Source organism: Bos indicus, chromosome 6 (genome assembly GCF_029378745.1).
Source record: "Bos indicus isolate NIAB-ARS_2022 breed Sahiwal x Tharparkar chromosome 6, NIAB-ARS_B.indTharparkar_mat_pri_1.0, whole genome shotgun sequence".
Classification (NCBI taxonomy): domain Eukaryota; kingdom Metazoa; phylum Chordata; class Mammalia; order Artiodactyla; family Bovidae; genus Bos; species Bos indicus.
The window spans coordinates 153508-166777 of NC_091765.1; the positions used below are offsets into that span (position 1 = coordinate 153508).

At 38.2% G+C, this 13270-nt stretch overlaps 1 pseudogene; it reads left to right on the forward strand.

The window, feature by feature from the left end:
* Positions 1-7440: 7440 nt before the first annotated feature.
* Positions 7441-8385, forward strand: LOC139183566 (olfactory receptor 5D13-like; annotated as a pseudogene).
* Positions 8386-13270: the final 4885 nt, after the last annotated feature.

Sequence of the window (13270 nt, forward strand, 5' to 3'; positions counted from 1 at the left end):
AAACTTAAAAGCTTCTGCACATCATAGGAAACTATTAGCAAGGTGAAAAGACAGCCTTCAGAATGGGAGAAAATAATAGCAAATGAAGCAACTGACAAACAACTAATCTCAAAAATATACAAGCAACTCCTACGGCTCAACTCCAGAAAAATAAATGACCCAATCAAAAAATGGGCCAAAGAACTAAATAGACATTTCTCCAAAGAAGACATACAGATGGCTAACAAACACATGAAAAGATGCTCAACATCACTCATTATCAGAGAAATGCAAATCAAAACCACTATGAAGTACCATTTCACGCCAGTCAGAATGGCTGCGATCCAAAAGTCTACAAACAATAAATGCTGGAGAGGGTGTGGAGAAAAGGGAACCCTCTTACACTGTTGGTGGGAATGCAAACTAGTACAGCCACTATGAGAACAGTGTGGAGATTCCTTAAAAAACTGGAAATAGAACTGCCTTATGACCCAGCAATCCCACTGCTGGGCATACACACTGAGGAAACCAGAAGGGAAAGAGACACGTGTACCCCAATGTTCATCGCAGCACTGTTTGTAATAGCCAGGACATGGAAGCAACCTAGATGTCCATCAGCAGATGAATGGATAAGAAAGCTGTGGTACATATACACAATGGAGTATTACTCAGCCATTAAAAAGAGTACATGTGAAGCAGTTCTAATGAGGTGGATGAAACTGGAGCCTATTATACAGAGTGAAGTAAGCGAGAAAGAAAAACACCAATACAGTATACTAACGCATATATATGGAATTTAGAAAGATGGTAACAATAACCCTATGTACGAGACAGCAAAAGAGACATTGATGTATAGAACAGTCTTATGGACTCTGTGGGAGAGGGAGAGGGTGGGAAGATTTGGGAGAATGGCATTGAAACATGTAAAATATCATGTATGAAATGAGTTGCCAGTCCAGGTTCAATGCATGATACTGGATGCTTGGGGCTAGTGCACTGGGACGACCCAGAGGGATGGTATGGGGAGGGATGAGGGAGTAGGGTTCAAGATGGGGAACACATGTATACCTGTGGTGGATTCATTTTGATATTTGGCAAAACTAATACAATTTTGTAAAGTTTAAAAATAAAAATAATTTAAAAAAAAAACAAAGAAACAAAAAAAAAAGAAATAATACTGGACTGAGACTATCAGACTTACTTTAATTCTTTAATCTTTTCTGAATATGTGCCAGACTGGAGCTCCAGACCAGATCAAAGAAAGATAAATAAAATTGCCTGTACACACACTAGACACCAGGGTGCCCATGATGGCCTGCACTTCATACTTACCATTCTCAGAGGTATCTGCACATAAATACATGCAGGGAAAAAAGTGCAAGCGTTAGTTGCTCTGTTGTGTCTGACTCTTCATGACCTCATGGACTATAGCCCAACAGGCTCCTCCATTCATGGAATTCTCCAGGCAAGAATACTGGAGTGAGTAGCCATTCCCTTCTCCAGGGGATCTTCCCAATCTAGGGATAGAAGCCAGGTCTCCTGCATTGCAGGTCAAATCTTCACCATCCGAGCCACCAGGGATCTATCTATAATTACATATTTACATGTCATACTGAATTTAGGAGGCTCTTTTGAATTGAATTTCTCAGTTTTTTTAAGCATACTTTACCTACATACACTTATAGGAATGATCTCTTCAGTTATGTGCTGTGCTGAGTTACTCAGTTGTGTCCAACTCTTTGCGACCTCATGGACTAGAGCCCACCAAGTTCCTCTGTCCATGGGAATTCTCCAGGCAAAAATACTGGAGTGAGTTTCCATTCCCTCCTCCAGAGGATCTTCCCAACGCAGGGATCAAATCTGGGTCTTCTGTATTGCAGGAGGATTCTTAACCATCTGAGTCACCAGGGAAGCCCCTCCTCAGTTATAGACAAAGATTAATAAAGTTTGTATTTAATTCAATCCTTATGTATTAAGGTGGTTAGAATGTACTACTTAGTTATAGTAATAGATTTTGTATCAGATGGAGTAGTTAAGCCAACCTGTTACAGATGTGTAAATTATGGATTTTGAGAATTATACAGATAATTTTAAAACAGTATTTTGGGAACATTAAGCAAAAAGTGATCTTAGTGAAAGCTCTAGGCCATTGTGAGGACCAGTCACAGAATATGGGAAATGTAGAGAGACATTGTGGAGTTTAATATCTTGTCTGCATTCTCTGGAAGAGTATCCCCCTTCCTTTTGTTTAAATAAAGTTTCTGTCTCTAGAGCCCCTTCTTATATACTTTTAGTGAAACTGGGCAACCCAGAGACTCTGAGTCATTCACATTATTCTGTTCATTGACACTGGAGGAAAAAAAAAAACAAAATTCTTTTATTGTTGTTGGTCTGAAATTAGCTTCCTGTGGCTTTTAAAAGTTAATTCATTTAAAATTAAATTTCTGTCCGTAGGACACAGAAAAAAGGTCAGTGTTTCTGTCATATTTTAGCCTTGAAATATTTGAAGACAGTGGTAAGAGTCTCCTTTTGTTTTCCCTCTGTGTTCCAGATGTCTTCAGGCCTTTGGTTGGTTTATCAGATGCTCTAGCTCCCACATTACACCTCACTGTTTACTACTTCTCATTGTAGGTGCCTGTGTAATTATTGCTAGCTTCTGGGAATCATTGACTCGTCTGCAATGAGATGCTGTCAAGAACATAATGTTTGTTTCTGAAACAAAATGAAAATGGGAGTTACTTCCTTCTGGTTACATCAACTACTAATGCAACTGCATTGAATGTCATGATTATAATATTGAAACTGAGTCCGTTTCATTCCCATTGTCGACACCATTTTACAATCACACTCTCTTCATTACTATATACTTGTCCTATGGGCATAGAACTCTATTTCAACTCTATTCAGCAATCAGTTTAGTTCAGTTCAGTTCAGTCGCTCAGTCATGTCTGACTCTTTGCGACCCCATGAATCCCAGTGTGCCAGGCCTCCCTGTCCATCACCAACTCCCGGAGTTCACCCAGACTCATGTCCATCGAGTCAGTGATGCCATTCAGCCATCTCATCCTCTGTCATCCCCTTCTCCTCCTGCCCCCAATCCCTCCCAGCATCAGTACTAATCCTAATTGCATTCTTTACACGATTTAGATTCTCTGGTTCTCTGATCGTATCTCATACTTTTTGTTGTTGTTCAGTCTCACAGTCATGTAAGATTATTTGCAATCCCATGTCCTGCAGCATGCCAGGCTTCTCTGTCCCTCGCCATCTCCCAAAGTTTGCCCTGCATAAACTCTACTTCTAATTGAAAACAATTTGAACATTCAAATTCCTACCTTGGTTCAGACTGTCTTCTCTGCTTAAAATGTCTTTTGTTTTTCTTTCTTATCCCTTCAATCTATCTTAACACTATAGTTTGATTCAAAGTTCAAAGCCCTATTGTGATTTTATTGATCAGGAAATATCTTGGTCATTATTCAAGTATCTCAACATGTGAAGAATGCTCTTAATATGCTTGACAAAAGCTTAATGAAAAATAAATAAGCAAAACACAAAAATATTCACAGTGTCAATGCAGAAAAGTGTAGTATTTTTTAAAGCAAATTATTATTTCTCTCACTACGTTACAATTATACCGTAACAATCCCACTATTGAACTTCCCAGGTGGCGCTAGTGGTAAACAGCCCAACTGTCAATCCAAGAGAAACAGGTTTGATCCCTGGGCTGGGAAGTTTCCCTGGAGGAGAGCACTGCAACCCACTCCAGAGTTCTGCCTGGAGAATCCCATGGACAGAGGAGCCTGGGGGGCTTCAGTCCATACCCTCTCACAGAGTCAGACACCACTAAAGTGACTTAACACATATGCACCCAGTCACTTTATCATAAGCCATAATTGAGAACAAGCTTAAGTCTCTGCATTGCCACTCAGAGGACATCTGCCTACTGATCTGGAAATAATTTTAGACTTTGAACAATCAATAAATGTCTTCTATTGCATACGTTAACAAGGTGTGATCTGCAAACCAAATCTGTCCTACTGTCTTTTATAAATAAAATGTTATTGGAACAGAGTCATGCCTATTGATTTATATATTGCCTACAGGTGAATCCATGCTGCGAGATACAAAAGTGCATAGCTGAAATTGAGACTGTGACCCATAAAGGCTAAAGTATTTACTGTACAGCTTTTTCCATAAAAAAGTGCTGCTACCTGTTCTATTAAACTGTTATTGGAGTTGGGATGTTTATATGTTAAGATATGGCAGCTTCTTAAATAATAAATATACTATACTTCCCATAAACCTAGACTATAAACTGAAAAATAGAATACCAGCTTTTTTGCAATTTCAATAATAAATGTAAGAATAAAAAAGAATTGTGCTCATATTTGTAATAGTAATGCAAGTTGTATTATCTTAAGAAAACCAATGGTTTTTACAGAAAATGAAACTCACAACAAATGTTAAAGAAAGGGTAAAAAACACTATAATATGATTCATATTGTATAAGTTTTACATCAAAACACCTCAATATGTCCCTCAGATACAGAGAAAGTGAAAGTCACTCAGTTGTGACAGACTCTTTGCGACTCCATGTCTGTACAGCCCATGGACTTCTCCAGGCCAGAATAATGGAGTGGGTAGCCTTTCCCTTCTCCACGGGGTCTTCCCAACCCAGGGATCCAACCCAGGTCTTCCACATTGCAGGCAGATTCTTTACCAGCTGAGCCACAAGGGAAGCCCAAGAATACTGAAGTGGGTAGCCTATCCCTTCTCCAGGGGATCTGCCTGACCAGGAATTGAACTGGGGTGTCCTGAATTGCAAGAGGATTCTTTACCAACTAAGCTATGAGGGAAGCCCACAGATACAGGGGGACAACCAGAAATTCAACAAAAATTAAGAATCTTTGGATTGTTACCCAATAGTTGATTTTGCTTTTGTATATTTCTGTATTTTGCAAGTATTTAAAGACAAAAATATAGTGCCTAGTTCAACATTTTTAAAAGATCAGTGGACTAGAGTGCATGATGAAATTGTTCCCCAAACTTTGGGAAAAAATGCATATGCAACCAAAGTATCACAAGGGCATTATTTCATCCAATTGCCCCATTTGTGGTCTCAAGGCAATAGCTAAATAATATTCTCTAAGGTTAACCTCCTTGGGGTTTTGGTGGCATATATATGTGACAGTTTGATGTTATGGTTCAGCTTTTTTGGTGTCCTTTTCTCAGTCCTTTTCAAGTCTGAATATATTTTAAATAAATTATAAGAGAAATTCATTTTCTGAAATATTCATTGCAATATACTCTAGATTCCTGTTAACTATTTTTCAGACTTATTACTGCCTTATGATCCAGCAACCCCACTGCTGGGCATACACACTGAGGAAACCAGAAGGGAAAGAGACACGTGTACCCCAATGTTCATCGCAGCACTGTTTATAATAGCCAAGACATGGAAGCAACCTAGATGTCCATCAGCAGATGAATGGATAAGAAAGCTGTGGTACATATACACAATGGAGTATTACTCAGCCATTAAAAAGAATACATTTGAATCAGTTCTAATGAGGTGGATGAAACTGGAGCCTATTATACAGAGTGAAGTAAGCCAGAAGGAAAAACACCAATACAGTATACTAACGCATATATATGGAATTTAGAAAGATGGTAACAATAACCCTATGTACGAGACAGCAAAAGAGACACTGATGTATAGAACAGTCTTATGGACTCTGTGGGAGAGGGAGAGGGTGGGAAGATTTGGGAGAATGGCAATGAAACATGTAAAATATCATGTAGGAAACGAGTTGCCAGTCCAGGTTCGATGCACGATGCTGGATGCTTGGGGCTGGTACACTGGGACGGCCCATAGGGATGGTATGGGGAGGCAGGAGGGAGGAGGGTTCGGGATGGGGAACACATGTATACCTGTGGCGGATTCATTTTGATATTTGGCAAAACTAATACAATTATGTAAAGTTTAAAAATAAAATAAAATTAGAAAAAAAAAAATGACTTCTCAGCATAAATTTTCCTGGAATCCATTGAACTTAGAAAAGAAGCTTTATTAAATGAGCCAGTCAAATTCTTCTACACTCAGGTGAGTTGATTTTTATTTCACTTTAAAAGGAATATAATATGTTCCTAATACGCTCCATTAATCTTTGCAGGAGGCAAACAAGCACATGTATAAATCTAACTGCCAGGTTACCTGTTTAGTTGACTAGAAGTCTTTGATTATTTATCTTTCACTACATTTATTATTGTTCACCATGCTACATCACAAGGAAATTTTTTGTTTTTTCTGGATCACAATATTTTCATTCCCTTTATTCATACAAACTTTAATAATAAACAAGAACTATAAGTTGTCATTTGTGCTTATATGGATTATATCCTGGAATAATGCTCTAAGAAACAAATTGAGGCTGAGATTTTATAATTTTATAGTATCTAAAATGCCTGTTACAGGACTGAGCGCATAGTGGGTCTGCAATGGGAAAAATATTCCAGGATAATTGCACAGAAAAGAAGATAAATACTATGCACAGCACCTGTGCTCACAGCTGAGCATGGCTGACACTTCCTGGACTACATGGGTGATTGCGAACATTGGCCCCAAGCCTGTTGACAAGTACAGAGTGTGGGAGGTGGAGTGAAAAGTTACACGTGTGGAAAAGGAGTGTGGGGAAGACGGAACCAGTGTGCATCAGAAATTGTATTCATCTTTGGTGAAGATTTCCCTTTCAACCCTGGACTATTCAAACTTTGTTACCATAGACATAGGGAACACATCCTGACTTTTTGAAAAAGTGTTTTCAGTTAGAGAACATGTACTCTATGATTTGTATGTTAAATTGAAACATACTTTCAGGGAATCAGGAATTAATCACATGTTTAAGAACATAAAGGAATAACTGAATAAAAAGAGTGGGGGAATATGTGAATGACATAGTTATACATGTACAGGAAATCTTGAAGTGTTATATGTGTTCTTGGAGTATAAAGTTATAAAACCTGAGTGAAAATAACAGTGTTTACTTTCAACTCCTAATGAGATATAGAATTTTTAGAGAAGTCTATGTGGAATGACTTCCCTTTATACTGAGTACCATTTCAGATTTTGCTAAGAATTTAGGAAGTAGCTTTGAAAAGAATGAATTTAATGTCAGAAAAAGACAGTAGAGGCATTTTGGAGGGAAAGAGGCTAATTAAAAAAATAATAATAATTCAATGCACTCTTTTTCCCCATAAGTACTCTCATTCTATGCCTAGGTCAGGAAGATCCCCTGGAGGAGGGCATGACAACCCTTCCAGTGTTCTTGCCCAGAGAATCTCATGGACAGAGGAACCTGGCAGGCTACAGTCCATGGAGTTGCAAAAACGTCTGACAGTACTGAGGGAATAACATTATATTTCATTCAAATTTTGCTTCAGATTTCTCTGAATCAACTTTAATATTTTGTCCACAGGAACCAAGAAAATCAGAGTGCTAAAGTCACTTTCATTCTCTTGGGCTTCTCAGAATATCCAGAACTCCAGACCCCCCTTGTCCTGTTATTCTTAACCATCTACTCTGTCACTGTGCTGGGGAACCTGGGCATGATCCTAATTATCAAGATAAATCCCAAACTCGACACCCCTGTGTACTACTTCCTCAGACATTTGTCCTTCGTTGATCTCTGTTGCTCAACAGTAGTTACACCCAAGCTACTAGAAAACTTGATTGTGGAAGACAGAACCATCTCCTTTACAGGATGCATCATGCAGTTCTTCTTTGCCTGCATATTTGTGGTGACAGAGACATTCCTGCTGGCCGTGATGGCATATGACCAATTTGTGGCCGTTTGCAACCCTCTTCTCTACACAGCTGTCATGTCCCAGAAGCTTTGTTCCTTATTGGTGGGTGCATGATACTCTTGGGGTATAGTCTGTTCCCTGACTCTTACCCACTTTTTATCTGAATTGTCCTTTAGAGGAAATAATATCATAAATAACTTTGTGAACACATGGCCATTGTTGCTGTTTCCTGCTCTGACCCCTACATTAGCCAGGAGATCATTTTAGTCTCTGCCACGTTTAATGAAATAAGCAGCCTGATAATTATTCTCACCTCCTATGTTTTCATTTCTATCACTGTCCTGAAGATGCCTTCAACTGGGGGACGCCACAAAGCCTTCTCCATCTGTGCCTCCCACCTGACTGCCATTACCGTCTTCCACGGGACCATCCTTTTCCTCTACTGTGTTCCTAACTCCAGGAGTTCATGGCTCATGGTCAAGGTGGCCTCTGTCTTTTACACAGTGGTCATCACCATGCTGAACCCAGTGATCTACAGCCTCGGGAACAAAGATGTGAAAGAGACTGCTTAGGAAGCTAGTCAATACCAAATTATTATGTCAATGAATGTAAAACGGCTTAGATTTGCTTTTTCATTTACAAGAGCACTGTGGAGAACTGTCCAAGTTTTGTAGCATTTTTAATACCATTTCAAATTCCAATTTTAGGAAGGAAATTTAGGAAGGAAAGCAGTGCACACATTTAACGTAATTCCAATTTAGGAAGAGAAACAGTGCACACATTTAACGTAATTCCAATTTAGGAAGGGAAACAGTGCACACATTTAACATAATTCCCTTGTTGATACATCGTTCAACCACTTTAGTAAACTGTAGAGACTTAGCAATAAAATAATAAATAACACCTAATTAAAGCCTAGACTATTTAAATCTCTAGATAAAGTGTTTGTCATGTAAAGATTTCTGAGTAAAGACACATTACCATTTGGCTGTTCAGGTGAGTCTTCTCTTTTTCTTTTCTTTAAGTCATTGTAAGTCATTGAAGAATGGATTTGAGTTGTCATGAAAGTTTATAGTTAACCATGAGGGAGTTACATCAGTTGAATCATAGTAATTAAGAGTTGTTCAACACTAAGACACTAAAGTTAAAAGACATTCCTGTGCTTAGTTGCTCAGTTATGTCTGACTCTTTACAATTCTATGGGCTTTAGCCTGCCAGGCTCCTGTGTCCATGGAAAGAATACTGGAGTTGGTAGCCATTCTGTTCTCCAGGGGATCTGCATGACCAGTAATCAAACATATGTCTCCTGCATTGCAGGTAGATTCTTTACCATCTAAGGTACCAGGGAAGCCTAAATTTAAAGGATATATTTATTTAACACCACATAGAAAGAATTGGTACATTATAAGTGCAAAGAAGTCATGTCTCTGCCCCCACAAAGTCCTGAGTATGATTTGTAAAATTCTACTTGTTAATATAAAATTTATTTGTTCTTTGTACATAAACCATCAAAAATAAAATTAAGAAATGCACACTTCAGAAATAGTTCCAGCTAAATCTAAAATAGTCTTTCATGTCAGTCAAATTACATATAAAATAGCTATTGCTGTACAATGATAACAGAGAACTTCGTTGGTAAGTAACATTAATGGTGGATTGAATGGGGGCCCTGCTAATACCAATTAGAGCATCTTGGTTAACCTGATTTAATTTTGCCCAACTAGCAAACTCATGGACTTCCCTGGTGGCTCAGATGATAAAGAATCCACTTGCAATGCAGGAGACTTTGGTTCTATCCCTGGGTGGGGAAGATCCCCTGGAGAAAGGGAGGGCAACCCACTCCAGTATCCTTGCCTGGAGAATCCCATGACAGAGGAGCCTGGTGGGCTTCAGTCCATGGAGTTACAAAGATTCAGACATGACTGAGCAACTAAAACACTTCACAGTAAACTCACATCCAGTCTAAGGAGTGAATTCTATGTGCTGTGGTGCTTCCCAGGTGGCACTAGTGGTAAAGAACCTGCCTACCAATGCAGGAGATGTAGGAGACATGGGCTCAATTCCTGGATTGGGAGGATCCTCTGGAGGAGGGCATGACAACCCATTCCAGTATTCTTGCCTGGAGAATTCCATAGACAGTGAAGCCTGGTGGGCTACAGTCCATAGAGTGGCAAAGAATCAAACACCACTGAAGCGACTTAGCATGCACACATGACTTGATATCACATGTACCCAGCCCCTCCTCCCTAGACTCTACTATCACATAAGATATATATTATCTGCCAGAAATTGGGGGAAAAGCCTAACATCTCTTTGTGAAAGACTATTTTTTTCCCTGCTAAGCATTTTGTCTAATAGTAATTCTATGTTCATCCATGTGAGAAGAACCGCCAAACTTATTCTACAGTGTCTGTAGCATTTTAGATTCCCAAGCATAATATATAACTCTTCTGGTTGCTTCATATCCTTGCTAATCATTGCTATTATGTACTTTTATTATAGCAAATCCAGTGGATATAAATTGATATCTCATCATGACATTGATTTGCATTTTCCTAATAACTAAATATGTTGAGAATATTTTCACATGCTTGTTGGACATTTGTAAATTTTGTGTTGTACCTGATTGGACTTTTTGTCTGTATTGTTTCTTTTCTGTATCTTTTCTTTTCACTTTATTGATAATGTTTTTAATATACAAATATTTTAAATTTTGAGGAAGTACAATTTAGCAATTTATTTATTTATTTATTGTCACTCATGATTTTGTTTCCCTGTTTAAGAATCTACTGCCAAATTCAAGGGCGTGAAATGTAAGGCCTGTGTTTTTCTTGTAAGAGTTTTATAGTTTATGCTCTTTCATTCAGGTCCTTGTTCACTTTCTGAGTTAACTGTTGTATATAATATGAGGCAAGTGTCCAATCCAGTAATTTTACTTGTGAATGCCCAATTGTCCTGGCATCATTTATTTGAAGAAGAATCTATTCTTTCTCAAATGAATATTAAGAGAATCACAACCTCAGAAGCACCATGATGATGTCATGAGGTATGAGTTGGGAGAAATCAGAGCCCATATAGGGCACAGCTGCCCAGTCAAAATGTATTTTGAATCTTCCATTAGTGAGAAATAAGCTTGTTGTTATTGTTGTTCAGTCACTAAGTCTTATCCGAGTCTTTGCCACCCCATGGACTGCAGCACACCAGGCTTCCCTGCCCTTCACTGTCTCCTGGAGTTTGCTCACACTCATGTCCATTGAGTCAGTGATGCTATCTGACCATCTCATCCTCTGCTGCCCTCTTCTCCACTAGCCTTCAATCATTCTCAGCATCACGGTCTTTTCCAGTGAGTTAGCTCTTCATGTCAGGTGGCCAAAGCACTGGACCTTCAGCTTCAGCATCAGTCCTTCCAATGAATATTCAGGGTCGATTTCCTTCAGGATTGACTGGTTGGATCTTGCTGTCCGAAGGACTCTCAGGAGTCTTCCCCAGCACCATAATTTGAAAGAACAATTCTTCAGCACTTTGTCTTCTTTATGGTCCAGCTCTCACATCCATACCTGACTACTGGAAACACTATGGTTTTGACTATATGGACTTTTGACTATATGGACTATATGCCAACTTTTGTTGGCAAAGTGATGTTTCTGGTTTCAAATGTGCTGCCCAGTTTTGTCATAACTTTCCTCCCACGGAGCAAGTGCATTTTAATTTCATGGGTGCAGTCACCATAAAGCAATGATTTTGGAGCCTAAGAAAGTAAAATCTTTCACTGCTTGCACTTCAGCTCCTTCTGCATCAAGTTATTATTATTTTTAACCTGTGTCCTTAAAGCCAAGTTGGGTAGTTACCAAAATTAGTGAAAATATCATCCTTTTCATAAAGATATTTTTAGAAAACATATCATCCAACATTTCTTTTTGGATTCAGTAATAAATATAAACATCTGAGAACATTCTATATTTGAAAAGCCAATGGAATCTGTTTTCTATCAATAGAATCAATAGTGTAAAAATGAAATAAAGTTTATAGTACAAATATTGTAAAGTATAAATAGTAAATATTGTAAAGTATAAACAGTATAATTATAATTTAGCAGCCATATGTTTAGAAACATAAGAATATATTTATATAGCTTCATAAGAAAATTTTAAAAATTAAATGTGGATTAATGAAAGATAAATCTATTGGTGTATAATTTCCCCTTGTGGATTTATGTATTTTATATCCACATAGATTTTTTTAATGGTGTTTTTTAATTTTTAAGATTAAATGAGTAAAGTTGATAATACAAATGCCCCAAGGTTTTAGGGAAATAATATACAATCAGTACACCACCTGGGACAGAGTTCAGAGTTAAAATGTAATTAGTTGAATTGCAGTCATCAAGGCAGTACCTCAGTTATATTCTCTAGTTTTCACATGCCTAAGGTCATGGTGGTATATATTTGTGATACAGTTTGGTGCCAGGATTTACTTTTCAGGCTTGATCTTATCTTTGGTATCTCTGAGTTTTCTTAACAGGTTGGAAAATCATAAAGTATGAAATAATTAATGAAAAATACTGGGCACTTTTACTACCCTTTGCAGGTGTGTTTCTATTAAGTCCTAAGCAGCAGCATTGCTGAAGTTCATTAATCTTAGCAAAGAGTTCTTCAATAAATGACTCATTCAAGTTCTTCTGTATTTAAGTGAGTTGACTCATGTCTCTTTTGTTTTACTTAAAAAAGAAAATATAAAGATCTAGTAATCTTTGTAGGAGACAGACACATGTGTAGAACAAGGTGTGCACAAAGAACCATGTTTTAGTTGAGAAGGTTTATGGAGTTATATTCCAATTCTTTCTTTCAAATAATTGGTATCCTAGTTTTCTCACTGGGTATCAATGTCAAAAGAAGGCCCACAAAGTGGGCCTTGTCTTCAAGATTTTACTGTAATTTTCTAGAAATAAAGTGACAGTAACAGCCATATTTATAAATAATAGGGATATCAGATCAGATCAGATCAGTCGTTCAGTCGTGTCCGACTGTTTGCAACCCCATGAATCACAGCACGCCAGGCCTCCCTGTCCATCACCAACTCCCGGAGTTCACTCAGATTCACGTCCATCGAGTAAGTGATGCCATTCAGCCATCTCATCCTCTGTCGTCCCCTTCTCCTCTTGCCCCCAATCCCTCTCAGCATCAGTCTTTTCCAATGAGTCAACTCTTCACATGAGGTGGCCAAAGTACTGAAGTTTCAGCTTTAGCATCATTCCTTCCAAAGAAATCCCAGGGCCGATCTCCTTCAGAATGGACTGGTTGGATCTCCTTGCAGTCCAAGGGACTCTCAAGAGTCTTCTACAACACCACAGTTCAAAAGTATCAATTCTTCAGCACTCATAACCTACAGTAATTGTGAGTGATAAATATGCAAGTTTGTCTGTATATAGAGGGGATGAAACAATGAGTCATGTCTATAAAAGAAGGTGGCAAAATAAAGCAAACATCATAAG